The sequence below is a fragment of the Schistocerca gregaria genome, chromosome 8 (genome assembly GCF_023897955.1).
Source record: "Schistocerca gregaria isolate iqSchGreg1 chromosome 8, iqSchGreg1.2, whole genome shotgun sequence".
NCBI classification, from domain to species: Eukaryota; Metazoa; Arthropoda; class Insecta; order Orthoptera; family Acrididae; genus Schistocerca; species Schistocerca gregaria.
The window spans coordinates 224195947-224220112 of record NC_064927.1 but is presented as its reverse complement, the minus strand read 5'-3'; the positions used below and the strand labels follow the sequence as shown (position 1 = coordinate 224220112).

The following is a 24166-nucleotide window of genomic DNA, read 5'->3' as shown; positions in this document are numbered from 1 at the left end:
CTCAGACAAGGCTAAAACTTTTAGTGAAACACTTATTATAACCAAAATAAATCCTTAGGAGAGTTCCTCAGTATAGCATATTGGGACTAATACTCTTACTGATACACATAAATACTTTCCTAAGAGTGTTAATTTTGGGGAAGAAATTGTCTTCTCTGATGTAAGCAATGTTACAGGCAGAGAGAAACCAAGAGAACTTCTTCGATAGAAAACAAATAAAACTCTAATGGTAGCATATTGGGCCTAACACTGTTCCTGATTCACATAATTGACCTTCCCAATACTGTTAGTCATGGGGAAAAATTCCTCTTTAGTGATCACAGCACTGTTATAGTCAGTGGGAAACAAAGATAACTTCTTCCATAGAAAGCAAATAAAACCCCCAAGGAAGTTTACAACTGATCAGTATGCAGTAAAGCTACACTGAACATAAAGAAAACAAATGCTATGAATTTCAGTATGACGAAGAAAAATGAGACTGCTGCATTAAATGCAGTTGGTATTTCTTTAGGTTGTTTAATAAGCATAAAATTTCTAAGACTGAATACTGATTCCCAGTTCAGTTGGTATGAACACACAAAGATACTGGCAAACATAATGTCATCTGCATGTTATGGCCACAGAGTCCTGTCATCAGTATCTAACAGCCAGTGTATTTTAGTTACGTATTATACATATGAACACTCAATTCTTAGTTATGGAAATTCTTTTCTGGGGAACAAAAGCACAAAATGTGGATACCGTTTTCATTTTACTGAAAAGGGCTATAAGTACAATAACTAATTTACTAATAACGCTTATGACAAATAACTGTTCAAAACACTGAGAATTTTGACCACACCTTGTGAGTACATTTACCAGTCAGCTGCACACATAAAAAGTAGCCTTGATAATCAAGTCCATGACCATAGACAAGACTTAGATTGGCCTTACATTTACCAAGAAACAATAAGCATAAAACATGAAACAGCATTTCCTACCAAGCACAATAAATTATCCAAAGAAATTAAAGAGATTGCTAAAACAAACCTAACAGTCACAAAGTAACTTCAATTATGTTTTATCATAAAGACAAAAAAACTTCTATCTTTTGCAACTGAAATTCATTCTTCAATGCCATATGTGTTTGCTTATTCTTGTTCATGTCTCCACTATATCCTTTCTTTCAGGAGTGCTAGTTCTGCAAGTTTCGCAGGAGAGCTTCTGTAAAGTTTGGAAGGTAGGAGACGAGATACTGGCAGAAGTAAAGCTGTGAGTACCGGGCGTGAGTCGTGCTTCGGTAGCTCAGATGGTAGAGCACTTGCCCGCGAAAGGCAAAGGTCCCGAGTTCGAGTCTCGGTCGGACACACAGTTTTAATCTGCCAGGAAGTTTCATATCAGGGCACACTGCACTGCAAAGTGAAAATCTCATTCTGTAGATAATTTCCTGTTGCTGTAGAAACGATCACTGTCATTTATTTCCTTCTCATTCATCCCATCCTAAATAAATTTCTGATGTGCCAACTGAAAAGTCAAATCTATGTAAATCCCCGAATTTGCAATAGCAGAATAAAAACTTCCACAGCCGTGAGAGGAAGATCGAAATTCGGTTTACTCGTAAGAAATGAATATTACTGAAACTGTCGGAACGTCATAAGATAGCAAAGGAGTGCGAAAACTTGGATCATCAATTCGGCATAGAATTGCTAGTACGTGAGGCAGTAGTACCAAGATGTATAATATTTAAATGTTTCGAAACTAATTATAATGCTGCGTGGGAAGAACAACCATCGGTAAACCTCCGAATGAGCTCGAATTTCTCTAATTTTCACACCTTCCTAAATTTACGAGGTAATATGGGAGTAGGTAAAGTGTCCTTAACATTCTTATTGAGACACCTCTCCGTTAAAAGTCTGGATTAGGGCCAACGCAAATCATTCAGGAGAGGAAGAAGACAATAAAAAAGGGCCACGGCCACTAAAACTGCATGGGAGCAAAATAAACTGCTTGGGAGCAAAATACAAAGTGTTGCAAAACTCCACCCCTCTCGGACAGGAAACAACCTTCGTAAAGGTCCAGCGGCAGCGCCTCTCACGGCGGTATTTCTCTATTGCTTATAGGTTGGCAGTGCAGTGCGTCAGTTTTGCGAAGCCAATGGTACTTCCGTGTCACCCATGAGAAACGAGCAAAGAGGGCAGAAGCATTGAATTTCTAGCGGCGAAATTGAAATCATTCTTTCTTCTCAGTTGACTCAAATATTTGACCATTTTTTTGTGAATATGCGCGAGGTAGCGATTACGCTGGGATCTGATAGCAGTGCTTCAATTTCTTGGTTGTGACAAATATTTAACTGTTCCTCACGAATATGTCACGACTTCTGAGGTTGTGATATTTTGATGCGACAGTGTGACGATATTTCCTTCGTCTCTTGCTGGATAACGTCGTCTGTCCTCTGCTCTCTAGCTGGATGGACAGAACCAGCAGCTGACCCCCCCCCCCCCCCCCCCCTTTCGTTCCCATCATACCACGCACTGAGCACTGACAATATTGCTGCGCGAAACACAAAGTACGCTACTCTTCCTGATCTAGTCTTATCAGCGCTTGCCACAGTACTTCTGACATACGTCTCGGCAGTGCTCTCGCGGTTATTAAATCACCGACCTCTTTCGTGTACGTTACGTTTCATTACGATATAAATTTAATCGTCGTTATTTTTTGTTTTGTGGCGATGAATTCTAAAGAACAGTCTTACCGAGAAGGATGAGAACTCTTTATGAATTGCAGCATGAAAAACATAACAAATAAGAATGAATTCAGTCAATTAGGAAAAGTTCACGAATTATGTGAAAGGCACATACGAAAATAATCTAGCTTATGAACTGTTTGATGTGGCATAATAAATTTCACTTCGATCGAGTTTCAAAACTGTCGATTTTAAGCTGTATTGCCTATTGGTAGCTTCAATAGATATTTATCGAATACCGATACCGGAAAAGCTACATTACAAAGTGGAAATGCTCCCATCAGCCACCGCGTCGAGCAACAGCTTGGATTGCGCTGCTAATTCTCATTTTCCGTCATTTGTGTGCGAAATTCATGCACAGTTTGCATCAAAATACTCGCCGGAGATTTGTCCGTTGTATAAAATAGATTTTATAAATTTAGCTTCCAATTTTAGTTGTAACAAAACTGCATTAAATATGGCAATGTGCATCATAAATATCGCGAACATAGACATACGACACCACTACAGATAAATCTGGCTTCAAAGGGGGCGGGGCGTGGGTGGGGAAAGACGAGGCACTTGCAAACATCCCTAGCACCCCCCTTCCATCCCGGAATGTAGAGTACAGAATTTTTATTCATACATTCAATGTATGACCATCAGGTATCTAGCATATAAGTTTTTTGTGCCACCTATAATATTTAGTTGTTATGGCCGCAAATGTCTCGAAACTGAACGACTCATTTGAATAAAAAAAATTCAAATTTCCCGGAAAGATATATGCGGACGCCCATGTCTATTATCACAATGTTAATTTCGCCAAATCGCAACCAAATTATTATCTACCAGCTTAACCTAGACCTCATAAATTTTTATGGAGAGGGTCCACTATCTACCTCGAGTATTGCTATCACAGCGCCACTACCGTGTCGGTTATAGAGATACAGACTGAATTTTCCAATGAAATGAGCAAATTTCTATCCAAATTTCTCAGTTTCTGCTAGCATTACAGAAGCGTTTGATTCGATTCAAATATGCAGATGTTTTTTTCGAAACCTGACAGATTATCTCAAAATTATCAGTATTAATTATCCGATTTTTTCTAGTGTTATAAAAGTTCGTCGCCATTTGCATTTTATTCTATCATTTCAGTATATCTCACAACTCACAGAAATACTATAAGGCGAAACAACATTTGCAAAGATTCAGTTATGCACACAGCATTAATATCTACACTGTTCATTAAAAGTGGTCATATACTCTCGTTTATAACCGATAGTGCCACAACTTAACATGCTGTGTTCTGAGGCAGACATGTTTGATAAGATGGGCATTTCCTTTTTGTACTGATAAGGAATGAAAAGGATCTCTACAAAAATTGTAAGATTTCTTTGTAGTTTGCATTTGAAAATTCCGTGTAACCTTGCAGTAAAGGTCAGTTGGAATTTCTTTTCGACTTCAGTGGAGTTCAGTACAGTGTAATCGTTCTATCTTCTGAGGCAGACATGTTTGAAAACATACGCACATGTACTTCTCTTATGCACAGTAAGCAGTAAAAAGAGCTTCTAACAAGATTCTACGACTTCTACGCAGTTTACTTCTTAAAATTACCTTGCAGTGAATGCCAGTTGGAATTTGTTTTAACTTAAATGGTGTCCGGGACCTCTCCTCCTCCTCCTCCTCCTCCTCACCCCTAAATGCTGATAACGGCCACTTATACATATAATCTATAATGCAAAAAATGTGCGGAGGACAGGTTTTACCCATACCCTCTTACGAACGCTATCGTGGTTCTTTTATTATGCATTCCCCGACCGAATCCATCCACTGTCGTTTCCTACTTTGGAACGACAGCACGTAAGACAGGCGACCTATGAAGCAACTATACCGGTTTGTAACATTGTTTTAATGAAAACATGCCATTTAGCTACCACCGGCGTGAAGCGAGCGAGCCGTGACAGACGAAAGCGCAGTGACAGACGAAGGCGCAGTAGCTGTTGAAAGAGAGGTTATGAGGTACTCACCAACGTGCAGCGGACGAGGCAGCTATGTGAATGTGGATCGCTGCGTTACTACCGCGATTCCCCCACCCTAAGCCCGTGCCAACAGTAGCCGCGCTCGCCTGACCCATTATTGCGTCATTCGATGGGTCGCCGAGGCTCACGAGAAAGATAGTCCGTGGCGCGTCACAGAACTTCAGACGGCAGGTCTTACTGGGTGCCGGAAGTTGTCTCCGTTCTCCCCGATGGGTCGCTTAACTGCTGTTACGTAAAACAGCGCATGTAATCCTAAAATCATCATCTGTATTCTGCAATTGACTCGTTGGACTGTCACGAGATACCTTGAGTGAGCAAGGATAATAGGAGTAGCTCTTCTAATGTCTCTGTTTCAGAGACAGATGCTAAAACTGCACGACTTTCTACTTGGAAGAAATATTTCTCCGAAAGGGAATGAGATGTGCTGCTTATGTTGATCAACTTTTTTTCGCAGATTGGCGATTTTTTGTTTCGTAAAGCACTGAAGGTTTTTTTAAAAGTGTTTGCTCAATCTCCAATGCGATGTACAAAGGACGATTATAGACGCACATTTCGGTATCCTGCGATCGCGTACGGCCAAGTGTACTAACATAGTGGATCCTAACCCGTGGATAATTACCCACTGAGGGGTAAAGGGAAATTTTCTGAGGGGTAAAAGCTAAACAACTCGATTCTGTTTCAGTCACGAAAACAAATTAGTTTCAAAAGATTATTACTATTATAACAATATTGTAAGACTAATATTGATTATATAAGTTATCAATAACTATAGTACTTTTTATCAGTTAGTAGCATTATGGCAGTGGAGGTTACAGGTTCCTCACATAGTCGACCCACTACACACATACGATGCACTTTGTCCCATACTTCGCTGATTATAAGTGAGACATATACCTAACAAATGCTACATATCACTAGAAAATATATTCTCCATATTATAGATAATACCTGCAGTAGTCTAGAAATGGCTCCATTACCTGCTTCGAGACAGATAAATGAATTAATTGCCAGCCAGACATGGCAGTAACTACGTAAGGGCTATTATAGTGCTACAGACATTATTATTATTACGATTACCACTGTTGGTGGCTCTGGTCAGGCACAAAGCATTATCAGCCTGAAGTCTTCCAATTTCTGCCAGTAAAGAAGTAAGGGGTGGAGCAGTCAAGTGATTTATGAACATTAAGTATAGTGCACACTTTTTAACCTAATTAATTTAAATGAGGTTGCAGTGTACAGGTCAAGCAAGTGCCACAATGGAGAGGAGCTATGCAGGGGAAGTATGTTCTGTAACAAGTGTCTATCCTCAGTGTGTATAGTTAGATACGATGCACCACAAATTTCGTCATCCATTGTAACACTGCCCTCCTCCTCACCCCCCTTCCCCCCCTCCCCACTTCCTGGAACACAAAACTGAATATCATTCATCATTTTAAGAAGAAACATGTTGTAAGGAGAGTCTTCCATTCTACAACTTAGTTTGGTGCAAAGTTGGTGATGATGCGAGGAGGGAGGGGGGGGGGCAACAGATGGCCGGGGGAGAGGGTGGGGACACCAGCTAATGTCTGATTGCACTCAGGGGTAATATTCTATGAAAGGTTGGTAACCACTGTATTAACATGTTGTATGTTATACAAAACCAGCTTTGGGTGGGCTGTTCAGCGCTGAAGTAGTGAACACAAAACTACTGTCCATTCTAAGTTAATGATGTAAGCGTGAGGAATTAGTATAAGAAGACATAAGGTTATATAGGTGTCCCAGGAGGAATGGGAAGTCTTCAGAGGTATGGCATGAACGATTGTTTGAAGCAAAAATGTCTATCTATGTAACACGGGTTCTAAATGCATACCTTCACAGCTATAAGCACTTCTTCACCTTTGATACTGTGAAACAAATCTTTTCTAGTGCAAGTTCTTCGTTGTCCATATTTTATGAGGTAGTAGAATGGACCAAAACAATAAAAGAAATGTCCAGTAAATATGGACACTAATGTGCATACCTTTAGAGCTATGAGAGCTTCTTTATCTTCAATGCTGTGAAATAAATCTCTTCTACTGCAAGCTCTTCACTTTCTGTATTTTTAGAGGTGGTACAATAGGTAAAAACAAGGAAAAATGTTTAGTGAACATGGGCTCTGAAGTGCTACCATGAAAGACATCTCATCTAATGAACTAATGCTCATAGGTCTTCATCACCAATTTATTAGATTTTTTGCTTTGAATGATCATTCCTGTCATATCCCTGAATACTGACACTTCCCCGGATACCCTATATGGACACACCAACCAATGCTATTCTTATGTCAGTGTCCGATTTTCTTCATATGCCAATTTTCTTCATATGACATATTGAAAATTGTGTAATTTAATACTATCCTGCCAAGAGTTCCTTGAAATGATTTTCAAGAAAAATAACATTCTTAATAAAGTAGAGTCAAATAAGGAATATCAATATTTAAATACAAATTATTGTTATTTTTTATAAGGCTAATTGATAAGACTGAAGTTCTTTAAGCCTTCTCTGTCCCAGGAAAAATGTTCCCTTTAATGAGCAAAATTTTAGATCAATTTGACATAAGATTATCTTGAGAAGAAGAATGAGCAATTAAGAAGACTAAGCACTTTGTTGCTATCACAATTTCCCACTTATAAGTCTGTTTACTGATTGTTATTGCACTTTAATCACATTTTAGGTTTGGCCTAGAGGAAAATGGAACTTAATTGATTATTAAATAAAGGATTGAAAATATTAAACTGACTCTATCTCTGTTTATAACAGGTAGTTCGGCATTTAGGGCAAACTATCCAGACATATATAATGCCGAGTGTTGCTTTTCTATTTTTCGACCTGGCGACCCTACATGAATAAGAATTTCTCCCTTTATTTATAGTAACACACAAGTCAGAATCCTGTTGTACCATAGATGCATTACCTATGACTGGCAGTTAAATATCTCTTGGCACAGGATAGAATTCTTGTCAATGCACTAGTGTAATAATTAGTCTGTAGAAGATGACTAAATGCTGTAGAAGATACTTGCATCATCATGACTAACTGGCAGGTTTATCATGTTATATGACATTTCATCTACTGTACCACCATATCTTCCACTGTTTTACATGATAACACCACACAATGTTTGTCCACTTTCACACTTTTGTAGAACCAATAAAATGATCAGAATTGGGTAAACTAAGAATCACTTTGTGTTTCTGCTGAAAATTCTCTACACTAAAATTTATTTTGCGATTTTAAACAGTGTAGGTGTGTATTTGGAGCTAAATAAAAGTTGTTATCATTAGCTGTGTTCTTTCAACTAATTTATTTTTGAAGCCTCTCGGTGACCTAAAATATCTGGTTGGAATTAATGTATACAACAGATAATGACATATTTAACACTGAAACAGGTTTCTTACGTTTGGCGTTGTATATTGCTCTGTTTGCAAATGATAACAATGTTTGGTGTTTTGAGGTTTCTGTGTTGCATTTGTATATATTTTCCTCTGTTGGCTTTATGCTCAATGTTTTCTGTTTTCATATATGATATTCGTAATACAATTTTAGCTGCAGTTGTGTGAATTGTTTCTGTCATTATCTTTGCATCTGTTTTGCCATTAGAAATTACTGCAATACCGTTAGAAAAAGTGAGATATTTCACATCGAATTTTCCTCTCCTCTATTCTAGACGGATTCCTTCGATGCTTTTCTCATGTAGCTCTTTATCCCACTCCCCCATGATCTTGTCTACGACCACATTCAAGAGAATCAGTGAAAGCCTATCCCCCTGCCGAACGCGTGTGTTAATTCTTCCCCTCCAGCAGTGGGCATTTCTCCTACAGCTGTGCATCCAACTTGCACCACTATCGCTCTCTCCACGCATGTCTCACAGACCGCCCATCTGTTATGATTGTTCTTCTGAGCGCACATTAATTGTAGATCTGGATGACCAGATGGGGATTTGAACTACGATCTTCAATAATGCGAGTCCAGTGTCGTAACTGCTGTGTCACACAGTTTGATCATTTTGCGTAATGAAAACTCTAAAATCCATGGAAAATTTTCAAAAAGTCGCTTTGGGAAGAGCCACTGAGAAACTCCCGACTCCCTTCATGAAATAACCAGCTCTCAAGGCCTAATTACACACTTTTTAACTTCCTTGCTGCATAATGACTTAGTTTGTGATATCTACTAATAGAGTGATCACAGTATCCCATTACTCCCCATGTATTACGTAGATGTTAATCTACATCTACATCCATACCTCGCAAGCTACCTGACGGTGTGTGGCTGAGGGTACTTTGAGTACCTCTATTGGTTCTCCTTTCTATTCCAATCACATATTGTTCGTGAAAAGAAAGATTGTCGGTATGCCTCTGTGTGGGTTCTAATCTCTCTGATTTTATTCTCGTGGTCTCTTCTCGAGATATATGTAGGAAGGAGCAATATACTGCTTGACTCCTCAGTGAAGGTATGTTCTCGAAACTTCACCAAAAGTCCGTACCGAGCTGCTGAGCTTATCTCCTGCAAAGTCTTCCACTGGAGTTTATCTATCATTTCCGTAACGCTTTCGCAATTACTAAATGATTCTGTAACGAAGCGCGCTGCTCTCTGTTGGATCTTCTCTACATCTTCTATCAACCCTATCTGGTAAGAATCACACACTGGTGAGCAATATTCAAGCAGTGAGCATTTCCTTCGGATTCTTCCAATGAATCTCAATCTGGCATCTGCTTTACCAATGATCAGCTTTATATGATCATTCCATTTTAAATCACTCCTAATGCATACTCCCAGATAATTTATGGAATTAACTGCTTCCAGTTTCTGACCTGCTATATTGTAGCTAACTGATAAAGGATCTTTCTTTCTATGTATTCACAGCACATTACACTTGTCTACACTGAGATTCAATTGCCATTCCATGCACCATGCGTCAATTCGTTACAGATCCTCCTGCATCTCAGTACAATTTCCCATTGTTACAAGCTCTCGATACACCACAGAATCATCCGCAAAAAGCCTCAGTGAACTTCCTATGTCATCCACAAGGTCATTTACGTATATTGTCAATAGCAACGGTCCTACGACACTCCCCTGTGGCAGACCTGAAGTCACTCTTACTTCGGAAGACTTTTCTCCATTGAGAATGATATTCTGCTTCTGTTATCTAGGAACTCTTCAATCCAATCACACAACTGGTCTGATAGTCCATATGCTCTTACTTTGTTTATTAAACGATTGTGGGGAACTGTATCAAACGCCTTGCAGATGTCAAGAAACACCCGCGTCTATGGCCCTCTGAGTCTCGTGGACGAATAGCGTGAGCTGGGTTTCACACGATCATCTTTTTCGAAACCCATGCTGATTCCTAGAAAGTAGATTTCTAGTCTCCAGAAAAGTCATTATACTCGAACATAATACTTTTCCAAAATTCTACAACTGATAGACGTTAGAGTTCTGCACATCTGTTCGACATCCCTTCTTGAAAATGGGGAAGACCTTTCCCCTTTTCCAATCCTTTGGAACGCTACGATCTTCTAGAGACCTAATTATGGATTGTGTTAATGAATTGTTTGTTATTGTTGCAAGTGGTAATTTTTTTAATTACAGAATTTGGACAGTTATAAACCACTTAGAACCTAAGACAAATGTACAATCGTTTTCCTTTTATCTTCCCAGAATTACTTCATGCATTGGCCGATGACCTGCCTCTGTTTATTTGACATCGTCCTCCTACGTTGTGAATTTCGTTGTTGGACAAGAAATTTTGCAGTATTGGTCAGTAGTCCGAAACTTTCCCTGTTGTGTCTAGCGCTTTCTGCGATATTAAGTTTTCTCAAATTTTTTCTTGTCTCTTCTAGCCATCCTGTGGTGTTTTTTAATTTGGAAATGAAGTTAAACATTTTCTTCGTTAGCCTATTGTTGTTCATTCTGTATATATCACTATTAAATTTTAATCTCTTCTTTCTTATTGTGTCTGTGATTATTTTCTATGTTTCAATATAGATCTTCATTTTTCCTCTTTGTCCAGCTGTTATATTTATTCTTTTGCGGTATTACATTTTTCTGGGTATTTTCCTTTCGTTCTTTTGCAGTTTTTTTTGTTCACCTGTTCACCTCATTAATTCAGTGTTAGGCATTCGGATGCATAAAGTGCTTCCAATTTAATTACTGTTGCATAGAGTTTAATTTTTACCTTGAATAATTCTGATCTTTTATTATATCACTTTTGGGCGAGTTTGTATGCTACTTTCGTTTTCTTTGATCTTTCCTTATGTGTGATGTTATCTAACCCATTTGATTGTATCCATTCTCCGAAATACTTAAACTCATCAACTCTTTTGAGGTTTCTGTGTTGCATTTGTATATATTTTCCTCTGTTGGCTTTATGCTCAATGTTTTCTGTTTTCATATATGATATTCGTAATACAATTTTAGCTGCAGTTGTGTGAATTGTTTCTGTCATTATCTTTGCATCTGTTTTGCCATTAGAAATTACTGCAATACCGTTAGAAAAAGTGAGATATTTCACATCGAATTTTCCTCTCCTCTATTCTAGACGGATTCCTTCGATGCTTTTCTCATGTAGCTCTTTATCCCACTCCCCCATGATCTTGTCTACGACCACATTCAAGAGAATCAGTGAAAGCCTATCCCCCTGCCGAACGCGTGTGTTAATTCTGAAAGGTTCAGAAACTTCTCCAGGAAATTTGATTTTTGAATTTGTGTCTGTGAGTCTCTCTTCGACTGTCTGTTGATTTTATCGGTACCTGCGTCTTCCAGTGTTAGGACTACTGTCTGTCTGTCTACAGGATTGTATGTGTTTTTTGAAATCAGTTAATGTAACGTTGCCCATTGCTCTGATCCTGAGGATAGTTTTCAAGCTAAAAACTTGCTCCGAGTACGATCTATTTTTTCTGAAACCTGCTTGATTTTCACTGATTGTGTGTTCTGCTTGATCTTCTATCTTATTCAGTAGAGCTGTGAACATAATTTTGTAGGTGACTGGAAGTAGAGATACGCTTCATTATGTCTATCCTGTCACCCTTCTTATGTAGCTGATGGATTATGGATTGCTTCCAGTCATCCGCTATTCTTTTTTTTTCTCCCAGCAATCTTCAATAACCTCATAAATGGTTTCAGCTGTCCGTTTCCCTCCCAGTTCCCACGTCTCAGCTATTATGCTGTCTTCACCTGGTACTCTGTTGTTTTTCAGCTGGTCATGTATTATTCAGTTTGATAGAGGGATGGTGGTTGTGAAGGTGGGTTTCCCTTTTGAGTCTGTCTGAAAACTAGTCGCTCTTTAGGTTCCTCATGGCATAGGAGACTTTTGAAGTATTTTGCTAGTAACTCGTCACTGTCTTTGTCATTGGTAATCAGTTTGCCTGTTGAACCTTTGAAGTGTAGGCTAACTGGCATGTAACCTGTTATTTCTTCTTTGAAAACTTTATACAAGTTCCTAGTGTCGTTCTGTCTGAAATTGGTATGCATTCCTTCAAATCGTTTTTTGCTATACTTCCATTTCTCTATTTGAATAATTTTTGATGTCCATTTTCTGATCTCAGTGAATGTGTTCCAGTTTCTTACATTCTTGTTCGTGGTTGCTCTTGCTCTTTCACAGTTTCTATCATTGCTTCCCTATTTTCATCCCAGTTTAGAAATTTATTCCTGTTCTCTGACAGAAAGATTGTGTCAATTGTATGGACTTTTCAAATTTAGGGGTTTGGTCTTTTATGTTGAAATTTGGGATTGATTTCAGTTAAAAGTGGTCAGAATCTGTTCCTAGTCCTCTACTGACCTGTATGTTCGTGTTTTCTCTGTTGTTTTGTTTGATTATTGCCACATGATCTAGTTGATGTGAGCCTAAATGTGTGTTAGGAGAAAACCAGATCCTTCTTTCTCCTTGGTAATTTCCTGAAAAACGTTGACATTAGTTTTAAGTCAAATTGTCTGCAGGAGTTAATGAGCCTCAGTCCATTCTTTTTTGTGCATTTGTGTGCAGGAAAATTTCCTACTATTGCCTCGTATTTCTTTTCTCTGTCAATCTGTGCGTTGAAGTCTCCTACGAGAAGTTTTATGTGGTGCTTTGGTGTCTCTGATGTCTCATTTTCTAGTGTCTCCAAAATTGTTTTTCTGGATTTTTTCTGTTGTCATTGTTGGTAGGTGCATGCATATGTATGATGGTACAGCCCTTGTTTGCTGATCCGAATGAGTGAAGTGACATTCACTCTGATTGGGACACAAAATTCGTTATGTAGTATTTTAGATTCCATTTGCCCATGAAGCTGTTCCAAGCATAGTGTCTGTCTGCTTATTCTTTATGGTCGGTTTTTCTTTATAGATCCTGCACCCTTGTGATTTAAATGTGTTCTCATCACTGTATCTGGTTTTCTGAAATGCTAGTATGAGTATGATGCATTTGTTAAACATCTGTCAATTGTTTTAAGTTTCCCAGTCTTTGGTAAAGTACTGATGTTAAATATGCATAGATGTTTCTTATTAGACTGTACATGAGAAGATCTAGGAAGTTCTCACTCTCCCTCACATGATGTTCTAGGCTCTCCACAACTGGATGGCCTAGTTGCATCACTATTTACAGCGATGAAGGATTGTTTACCTGCTGGAGTACTTTTCTGTTCAGTGTTTACTGTTATGTCTTGTTTGAAAGTAAATTAGGAAGGGGTGTTAGCCCGTAGTATATTTATACCGATTTGGATCAAAGAGCATGTAGAATTAAAAATTCCAAGATACAAACTAACATACTAATTTCACAGTATCCTCCAACCAAAATATTTATCTATACCCAGAAGAACTAAATTCTCATTTAAAATATAAAAATCTAATAAATTTTATTCTTTGTTGTTCTGGTCTTCAGTCCTGAGACTGGTTGATGCAGCTCTCCATGCTACTCTATCCTGTGCAAGCTTCTTCATATCCCAGTACCTACTGCAACCTTCATCCTTCTGAATCTGCTTAGTGTATTCATCTCTTGGTCTCCCTCTACGATTTTTACCCTCCACGCTGCCCTCCAATACTAAATTGGTGATCCCTTGATGCCTCAGAACATGTCCTACCAACTGATCCCTTCTTCTGGTCAAATTGTGCCACAAACTTCTCTTCTCCCCAATCATATCCAATACTTCCTCATTAGTTATGTGATCTACCCATCTAATCTTCAGCATTCTTCTGTAGCACCACATTTCGAAAGCTTCTATTCTCTTCTTGTCGAAACTAGTTATCGTCCATGTTTCACTTCCATACATGGCTACACTCCATACAAATACTTTCAGAAATGACTTCCTGACACTTAAATCTATACTCGATATTAACAAATTTCTCTTCTTCTGAAACGCCTTCCTTGCCATTGCCAGTCCACATTTTATACGCTCTCTACTTCGACCATCATCAGTTATTTTACTCCCCAAATAGCAAAACTCCTTTACTACTTTAAGTGTCTCATTTCCTAATCTAATTCCCTCAGCATCACCCGACTTAATTCGACTACATTCGATTATCCTCGTTCTGCTTTTGTTGATGTTCATCTTATATCCTCCTTTCAAGACACTATCCATTCCGTTCAACTGCTCTTCCAAGTCCTTTGCTGTCTTAGACAGAATTACGATGTCATCGGCGAACCTCAAAGTTTTTATTACTTCTCCATGGATTTTAATACCTACTCCAAATTTTTCTTTTGTTTCCTTCACTGCTTGCTCAATATACAGATTGAATAACATCGGGGAGAGACTACAACCCTGTCTCACCTCCTTCCCAACCACTGCTTCCCTTTCATGTCCCTTGACTCTTATTACTGCCAACTGGTTTCTGTACAAATTGTAAATAGCCTTTCGCTCCCTGTATTTTACCCCTGCCACCTTCAGAATTTGAAAGAGAGTATTCCATTCAACATTGTCAAAAGCTTTCTCTAAGTCTACAAATGCTAGAAATGTAGGTTTGCCTTTCCTTAATCTAGCTTCTAAGATATGTCGTAGGGTCAGTATTGCCTCATGTGTTCCAACATTTCTATACACTCCAAACTGATCTTCCCCGATGTTGGCTTCTACTACTTTTTCCATTCGCCTGTAAAGAATTGGTGTTAGTATTTTGCAGCTGTGACTTATTAAACTGATAGTTTGATAATTTTCACATCTGTCAACACCTGCTTTCTTTGGGATTGGAATTATTATATTCTTCTTGAAATCCGAGGGTATTTCACCTGTCTCGTACATCTTGCTCACCACATGAAAGAGTTTTGTCAGGACTGGATCTCCCAACGCTGTCAGTAGTTCTAATAGAGTGTTGTCTACTCCGGGGGCCTTGTTTCGACTCAGGTCTTTCAGTGGTCTGTCAAACTCTTCAGGCAATATCATACCTCCCATTTCATCTTCACCTACATCCTCTTCCATTTCCATAATATTGTCCTCAAGTACATCGCCCTTGTATAGATCCTCTATATACTGCTTCCACCTTTCTGCTTTCCCTTCTTTGCTTAGAACTGGGTTTCCATCTGAGCTCTTGATATTCATACAAGTGGTTCTCTTTTCTCCAAAGGTCTCTTTAATTTTCCTGTAGGCAGTATCTATCTTACCCCTAGTGAGATAAGCCTCTACATCCTTACATTTGTCCTCTAGCCATCCCTGCTTACCCATTTTGCACTTCTGTCGATCTCATTTTTGAGATGTCTGTATTCCTTTTTGCCTGCTTCATTTACTGGATTTTTATATTTTCTCCTTTCATCAATTAAATTCAATATTTCTTCTGTTACCTAAGGATTTCTACTATCCCTCGTCTTTTTACCTATTTGATCTTCTGCTGCCTTCACTACTTCATCCCTCAAAGCTACCCATTCTTCTTCCACTGTATTTCTTTCCCCCTTTCCTGTCAATTGTTCCCTTACGCTCTTCCTGAAACTCTGTAAAACCTCTGGTTCTTTTAGTTTATCCAGGTCCCATCTCCTTAAATTCCCACGTTTTTGCAGTTTCTTCAGTTTTAATCTACATGTCATAACCAATAGATTGTGGTTAGAGTCCACATCTGCTCCTGGAAATGTCTTACAATTTAAAACCTGGTTCCTAAATCTCTGTCTTGCCATTATATAATCTATCTGAAACCTGTCAGTATCTCCAGGCTTCTTCCATGTGTACAACCTTCTCTTACGATTCTTGAACCAAGTGTTAGCTATGATTAAGTTGTGCTCTGTGCAAAATTCTACCAGGCGGCTTCCTCTTTCATTTCTCAACCCCATATTCACCTACTACGTTTCCTTCTCTCCCTTTTCCTACTACCAAATTCCAGTCACCCATGACTTTTAAATTTTTCTCACCCTTCACTATCTGAATAATTTCTTTTATTTCATGATACACTTCTTCAATTTCTTCGTCATCTGCAGAGCTAGTTGGCATATAAACTTGTACTACTGTAGTAGGTGTGGGCTTCATATCTATCTTGGCCACAACAATGCATTCACTATGCTGTTTGTAGTAGCTTACCCGCATTCCTATATTTTTATTCAGTATTAAACCTACTCCTGCATTACCCAATTTGATTTTGTATTTATAACCCTGTAGTCACCTGACCAAAAGTCTTGTTCCTCCTGCCACCAAACTTCACTAATTCCCACTATATCTAACTTTAACCTATCCATTTCCATTTTTAAATTTTCTAACCTACCTGCCCGAGTGAGTGATCTGACATTTCCTGCTCCGATCCGTAGAACGCCAGTTTTCTTTCTCCTGATAACGACATCCTCCTGAGTAGTCCCCGCCCGGAGATCCGAATGGGGGACTATTTTACCTCCGGAATATTTTACCCAAGAGGATGCCATCATCATTTAATCATACAGTAAAGCTGCATGTCCTCGGGAAAAATTACGGCTGTAGTTTCCCCTTGCTTTCAGCCGTTCGCAGTACCAGCACAGCAAGGCCGTTTTGGTTATTGTTACAAGGCCAGATCAGTCAATCATTCAGACTGTTGTCCCTGCAACTACTGAAAAGGCTGCTGCCCCTCTTCAGGAACCACTCGTTTTTCTGGCCTCTCAATTGATACCCCTCCGTTGTGGTTGCACCTACAGTACGGCTATCTGTATCGTTGATTCACGCAAGCCTCCCCACCAACGGCAAGGTCCATGGTTCATGGGGGGTTTTATTCTTTATTTGTCTATAATGTAGAAACCAAAACTCATTTTTTTTAAAAAATAACAATCTAATACATTTTTCTCTTTATAAATAAGTTCTGCTAAACCTTGTGTATCTATACCATCGATTCGTTATTTTAATTAAAAAAACTTAAAGGAACAGTGTAATTGTAAATGTTTTAATTTTGAAATTTCAAATTTCTTTTTATACAGATTCATCTAAAACAAAATGAACACCAAAACTGAGCAATTTCGAACGCAATTTTAACTAGACAGGCTCTGATGGAATTTTTTATTTATTTAAATAAGAATGGAATGAAGAAACAAATGAAGAAAGAAGTGAAGAAAGGACTAAAATATAAAAGAACTTCGATCAATTTGTAAAACAAAATTTAAAGAATTATTCCAAACTTAATAAACCAAAATTCATCGGTCTCATTGGAAATCGCATTGACAATATTATTAATAATGATAACAATAGTGAATTGAATAAAATAACTAGAAAATATCTTCATAAAACCTGTAAAGCGAAAAGAAATAGTAAAAGAGAGGTAGTCGCTCTTATCAAAAGATCTGAAGATAAAATTAATAATAACGACAACGATTTGATAAAAAAATCATTAAATGATCATTGTAAATTACATTAAAAGAAAAATTTAAAAAATTATCTAGACATAACAAACGACAATCTACATTATCAATAGATCTGAGGGTTCAATTATTATATCAATCATCAGAATTTTTTCAAAAGGTAGTAGATAAATATCAAGAAACTAAACAAAAAAAGTATCAGTTATTTTTCCATGTTTCAATATTCTAGATGTTGGCAATTTTTTCAAATCACCGAAATGAATTTATAGGAAAGCTTGTGTTTTTAAATCAAGAATAATAACTTATGGAATTAATAATAATCATAATATTGTTGGGCCACAAGAATTTTTCAATCAAATTAGAGAAGAAATAATCATCAAATTAAAGAATATTTTAATAGCAAGTAGGCAATTTAAGTTACCATGAAATTTTATTGTAATTTTAAAAGACAAGATGCCAAACATGAATTTAATTTAAAAACAAGTAAACATGTTTTATAATGAACAGATTTAGATGATTATTATCAAAAATAAAAAAATTACCTATTAATTGATATGGAAGAAATGTAAGGGAAAATACCTGGTTCACCTTTATTTTATATAGATAGTTTAGGATTAATGTTAATTGACACAATCCTATTTTTGGTTGTTTTTATATTGATTTACCAAAAGAAATTAAAGATAAAAAAGTTGTAGATATTATAAAAAAATGAAGATCATAAATGTTTCCAACATTGCCACATACAATGTCTTACAGATAATAAGACAAGAAATGGATTACTTGAAAATCTATGTATATGCAGATTTCATGGTCAGCAGATCAAACACCTTACTCATCCTGCAAAGAGCAATCAGCCAACTCAAGAAGAGGGTACAGGATAACAAAATGGTATTTAACACAGGGAAAACGATAAAGATGACATTCCACAATGGAGGTTGAGAAGCTGTGGAGGACAGACTAGATCTTTTGATGGAACCTCTTATGACAGACAGTAGCTTCAAATATATCTGACTGACTCTGAAAACCACTGCCAGATCATTCCAAATACATGCAAAATCCTTGGCAGCAGCTGCCACAAAAGCAATGTTTGACATCAAGGCAATATCCAGACTGTCACAGCCATGACGTTTTGCGCCGCTAAAATTGTTCTCATTACAACCTATGAAACAGATCTCATTTCAGAAAAAGTTGATTCTAAAAGACAGAAGGACTCAGGAATCAGTTAAATAACACTTCTTGAAAGCCACAATAGGTGTTTTCAAAATACACAAAGTCAAGACTAGTATGCAAACTCTCCAGAACCCGTTTTCATAGAGGAAAGCATATGAGGCTCCCATCTACTGACAACTCGAATTAGCTCCTACGTGAAAGAAAGAAGAAGAGAAGGGAAATTTGGCTGGACTTTTATACAACAGAAGCCATGACAAACAGATCCTGGACCAATACAAATCAGGAATCCATTGCCTGGTGAACTCAATAGCAGTGCATGGATACCACCACAAAATATCCAAGAACAAGAGTTCTCATGACACCGGCAGCAACTGTGTGTGTGAATTGTGCGACCAACCCTGGCACCATTACCATGTGACCAGCTGTAAAAAACGAGTAAAATAACTGGTACAACTTTGTAAATAATAAACAAAGTGAACTCTGAAATATGGCGAACAAGGTGTGGTATCACAAAGTTTTATAGTTTATGTAACTTATGCACAACTTGTGTGCATTCATTCTAATAATAATAATAAAATGTTTTCTGTGGGCATTAAATCTGAATTATATCCTGTAGATAAAAATTCACAAAGAGTTAATAACTATAAAAATATTGAATTAGTATTAGAGAAAATTTTTGAAATGAGAAAATTATATTTCCAGGTCAGTTAACAGATGTTCCAAAATTTGAAAAGAAATCAAATATTTCAATTAATGTTGATGGATATGAAAGCAATAAAGAAGAAGGAAGAGTTATCGTATATTCTCTTTACCACACAACAATAAAGAAGATAAATATGTCACTCCTCTTTTAATTCGAAATGAAAATATTTCCCATTATTGTTTGATAAAGTATCTATCTACACTAACTAGTTCACAAGGAACTAAAAAAAGTAAAAACATTTTTATTCAGAAGAAAAATCAGACAGTCATGGAGACTACTGCAAAGAACATAAAGAAGTAAAACACAGATATGGCTGTAGAAGGTCAAAAAATTGAGTTTGTAAATTGTAATCATATATTAAGGGTACCTTTAGCAATTTAGGCAGATCTCGAATGTTTATTGTATGATATTAACACTTGCAAACCAAACCTTAAAAATCTTCTATTATCACATATCTAAAACATGTACTGATTTCATTTATTTATTATGTTAAATATTCTGATAGTGAATATAAAAATGCTGTTGTGTGTACCGGTCAAGATTCAGCATAAATATTGTTAAAATGAGAAAAGAAGAATTTAGAGAAATTGCCAAAATATAAGGTCGGAATATTAAAATCATAATGACAAATGAAGATAAAATAAATTTTATAGATTCAGAAACTTGTTCTATTTGTGAAGAAGAATTTAAAATGGCGAAAAGAAAGTAGAGATCATTGTCATTTAACTGAAAAATCTATAGGAGCTGCATGTGTAGATTGTAATCCTAATTACCAAAGTACTAAATGTATTCCAATTTATGTTAAAATTTAACAATTTGAGACATTAATTTGTTTATCAAAGAAATAGCAACAGATATCATAAATAATCATGCTATTCCAAATAATGAATAAAAATACATTTCTTTTAGTAAATATGTTGAAGACGGATTAGCATTAAGATTTTTAGATACATTTCAACTGTCCTCTAATCTTACAAAAGAGGAATCATAACATGTTGAAGTTGAGCAATTAGATTAAATAATAAAAGAGGATTTTATCTATAGAAATGTATGGATTCTGAAGAAAAACTACAAGAAACTAAATTACTCGAAAAGAATGTTTTATTTTAGACTTAATAGCGACAATACTTCTGATGACGTTCATAATTGAGCAGAAACCTCTTGGAAAAAAACTTTAAACATTTAGACCATTATATAAAATTATATAGTAAATCTGATGCTCCAATACTGGCAGATATTTCCACATATTTTAGAGATACAAATATTAAATCATAAACTCGATCCATCTTGGTATTTTAGTGTTGCAGGATTATTTATCATTCTATGTTAAAAAATGACAAAAATTGAATTGGATTTATTAAATGATTATGATATGATTTTATTTCTTGAGAAAGAAATTAGAGGTGGAATTTCTCAACATATTGAAAGACATGGTAAATCAGATAAGAAACATAAGAAAATTTTAAGTCAACAAGACAATCATATACATTGAATATTTATATGCAAGTTGTTTATATGGTTGGGAAATGTCTGTTTTTACCATTTAAAGATTTCAGTAGGTTAGTGCTAAAATGTATTAATGCTGAAAAAATATGTAACATGTCAGATGATAATAAATATTGTTATGATTTAGGAGTTGATTTAGAATAGCTAGAGAAGTTACTTAAATATGTACCAATAGGTGCAGAAGGAGAAAATAAATTATAATGAACTTTAAGCAGTAAAGAAAATATGTTATACACTATAGAAATCTTAAACAATGTTTAAATCCTAAATCAAAATTAAAGAAAATTCTTTAATGCTTATCATTTGAGCAATGAAATTGGTACAAGAAATACTTTGATTTTAGTGCAGAAATGAGGAAAAGGATTTCCACTAGTTAATGAACAATTCAGTATAAGAAAAACAAGGGAAATTATTATAAATAGACAAAATATTAAAATGAAAACAGATCCATGAAGATACTTGACATGAAATATGGACAACAATGATCGTATACTTTCAGAAGATTTTGAACATGTTTTTAAGTCACCCTCAAAAAAAATAAAAAATTCACCATATTTATTATGAGACTTTTATTATATGCTTAGATATTAAAATCAAAAAAGAAGCAAAACAATTTCACAAGCTGGTTACTTATGATGTTCTAACATCAATTCGAAAACATGGCAGTTATCAAAAATATAAATGTAAGATGACTCTGTAAAAGCTAAATATATCATTTAAAAGAATTGAATAAAATTGAGGATGATTATATAAAAACGTCAGAGGAACAATTCGATAGAGCTACAGAAATTGTATATGAAAGGAATGAATGAATAAATGGAATATTACCAGATGTTTTTACTCAATCAAGCAAACGAAATGTAAGATCGACTTTCGTTATTTTAAGAATGCATGATTTTAATTATGAATATTACGTTTTTCAAACACATATTAAAAATGTACATAATGATATAGATATTATCAGAAATAGACATTTATATTATAAAGAGTTAATTATGTACCAAATTCAGTACATTTATATCACCAAATGAAAGAAACATTAAGAATTATTTCCCACCAATATTATTCTATACTGTCAATAATTATTCATGAGAAGTATTGATTAATGATATAATGAATCTTTTTCACCAGTTTTAAAGCTCATCTATTCGCCTTGCTCACAAAACTTCAACTTATTAATAAAGAATAAGATTGGCTCCTATTTGTTGTTATTGCCAAAATTCAACTGTTAATAAGCATTTTACTAATGAAGCTGGTTTATGTTCTTCCTGGTTTCCTAGAATATAAAACTAATTATTGAAGAACTTTTTTGTAATTAAATATAAAGTAACATTCAAGATGATTTTTATATACATCAAATAAACAAAAATCCATAAAACCATCTGACACCCCCAACTTTAATTTTCAAATCCTCAAATTACATTAAGTCGTTTTTGTTAAACTTTATCTGAAAAATAAAATAAACTCTGCATTCTTTAATGATACCATCAACGTTTTGAATATTATATGAATGTCAAACATGTTTAAATTATCTATTATACTTTTAAAGAATAATGTTAGTCTTATTTACCCAACTGTTTTCCGAATTATCAAAGCCTAATCATTCAATATATTCCTTATTCACTTTCTTATTTAAAACTTTTTTAACGAGATAAATGTCTGTAAAATTTGTTTTCAATATTACTTGCACTTAAACAGATCCTTTTATATGTTCACATTTCAAACTTTAACTTATATGTGATTGGAGTAGAATGAATAATTTCAAAACCTTCTATTGACCAGCTGGCAGTATATCCTTTTTCAAAAATTCCTTTCAATTTAGTTATTCATACTTTGTCACCAATTTTATATTTAGGTTCATTATCTAACAAAACATAAACAGTTTTCAGTAAGTTATTTTTTCTCTTTCTTTATATCTTTTGACCTCATGTTCATCTTTGAATGTTTTGTGTTACTTTATTCATCAATAAATTTAGAAACTAAGTGAACTCATTTATAATTTTCTTGGTGAGGAAATTCTTTCCACATTTTTTCTTTTAATGTTCTACTAAATCATTCAATACTTTTAATTCACTAAAGGTTGAATAATGATCAAGGTTAAATTTTTTCATCAGTTCATCAAAATCTTTATTATAAAGCTCTTTAGCACTATCTGTTTGTAAATATTTTGGTGATCTAGCGATGGATATATTTTCGAAAGAATCAAGTATATATTTACTTTTTTTATCTTGAAATGCAATAACTCATACAAATTTTGAAAAACCATCTATTACAGACAGAAAATATTTATATCCTCTATTTATTTTTTTAAATTCCGTTGAATTTTCCAGAGTACACTTTGACTAAATCAACTTGCTATAAATCATCTATTACACTAGTAATTAAATTTTTCTTTTAAAATGTTTTCTCCTTGGTTTATGATATTCTTTAATTATTTGCTCACAAATATTTAACCTGTTACTAATTTTGTATTGAATTTACACTTTTTACTTTTACATACTTTACAAAGACCTTCAGTTCTTTGTCTTCGATTTTTGGTTGTTGAACTATGAGGATTAAGTGTTTCAGTAAACTTATTATACTTCAAGCAGCAAATGTGATTTAATTCTTCAACTATATAGGATAAAAATGATATATTTACTTCATCAAATGCAGTAATCTTTACATAATCTGCAACAGTTTAACATAAACTTTGAACGTTACAGCTAGAAAATATATATTTCTGCACTATTTTGATTGATTGGACCCCAGGAGTTACTTTGTAAAGTCTGTCAAGGCTACTCATCCAAATATCTTAATTATCAAATGCTGTATCTTCTTGTATGTTTTTCGCTTACAGTTACAACTTTTCTAAGTATAATCATGTTCATTAAATTTATGTATTTGTTGCTCACCTCTTGTCATGAAAGTCAAATTAATAATTTGTTTATCATATTCTTTATGATGAAGATTTCTGAACTCATTTTAGTATGGAGTTAAATCAGGTTTTTAATTTTCTTTTCTGTAAAGCATTTGCTTAATGTCTTGATTAGTAATATAATTATTGAGCCATGTTGAATACTTGTTTATTCGGATTTTGTAACAAGAATTGATAACTCATTGTGTAAATACTGTTTGTTCAGTACAACTTTGGCATCTATTGGATCATTTACATTCGCAATTTTTCTACCTTTATAACCAATATAACTTAAAAATGGCATTTAATTCTTTCTGATATTGTTTAATTACATTACATTACATTTAGTGATGATTGAATGTTTGTGATTTCTGACTGAAGATCATCAAATTCTGAAATGAATTCGTTATTATGTTTTAGTTCTCATGAT

The 24166-nt window shown here is 35.3% G+C and overlaps 1 protein-coding gene across 3 annotated transcripts in view; it reads right to left on the bottom strand.

Moving 5' to 3' along the window:
* The window catches only part of LOC126285411 (uncharacterized), a 152323-nt gene extending 147533 nt beyond the window's left edge, over positions 1-4790 (bottom strand). For 2 of the 3 annotated variants that reach the window (XR_007551644.1, XM_049984772.1), the window contains exon 1: positions 4729-4790. The gene's annotated coding sequence lies outside the window, so the exon portion shown is untranslated. The remainder of the gene's footprint in view (positions 1-4728) is intronic. The other variant, XM_049984774.1, reaches the window with a different exon arrangement.
* Positions 4791-24166: the final 19376 nt, after the last annotated feature.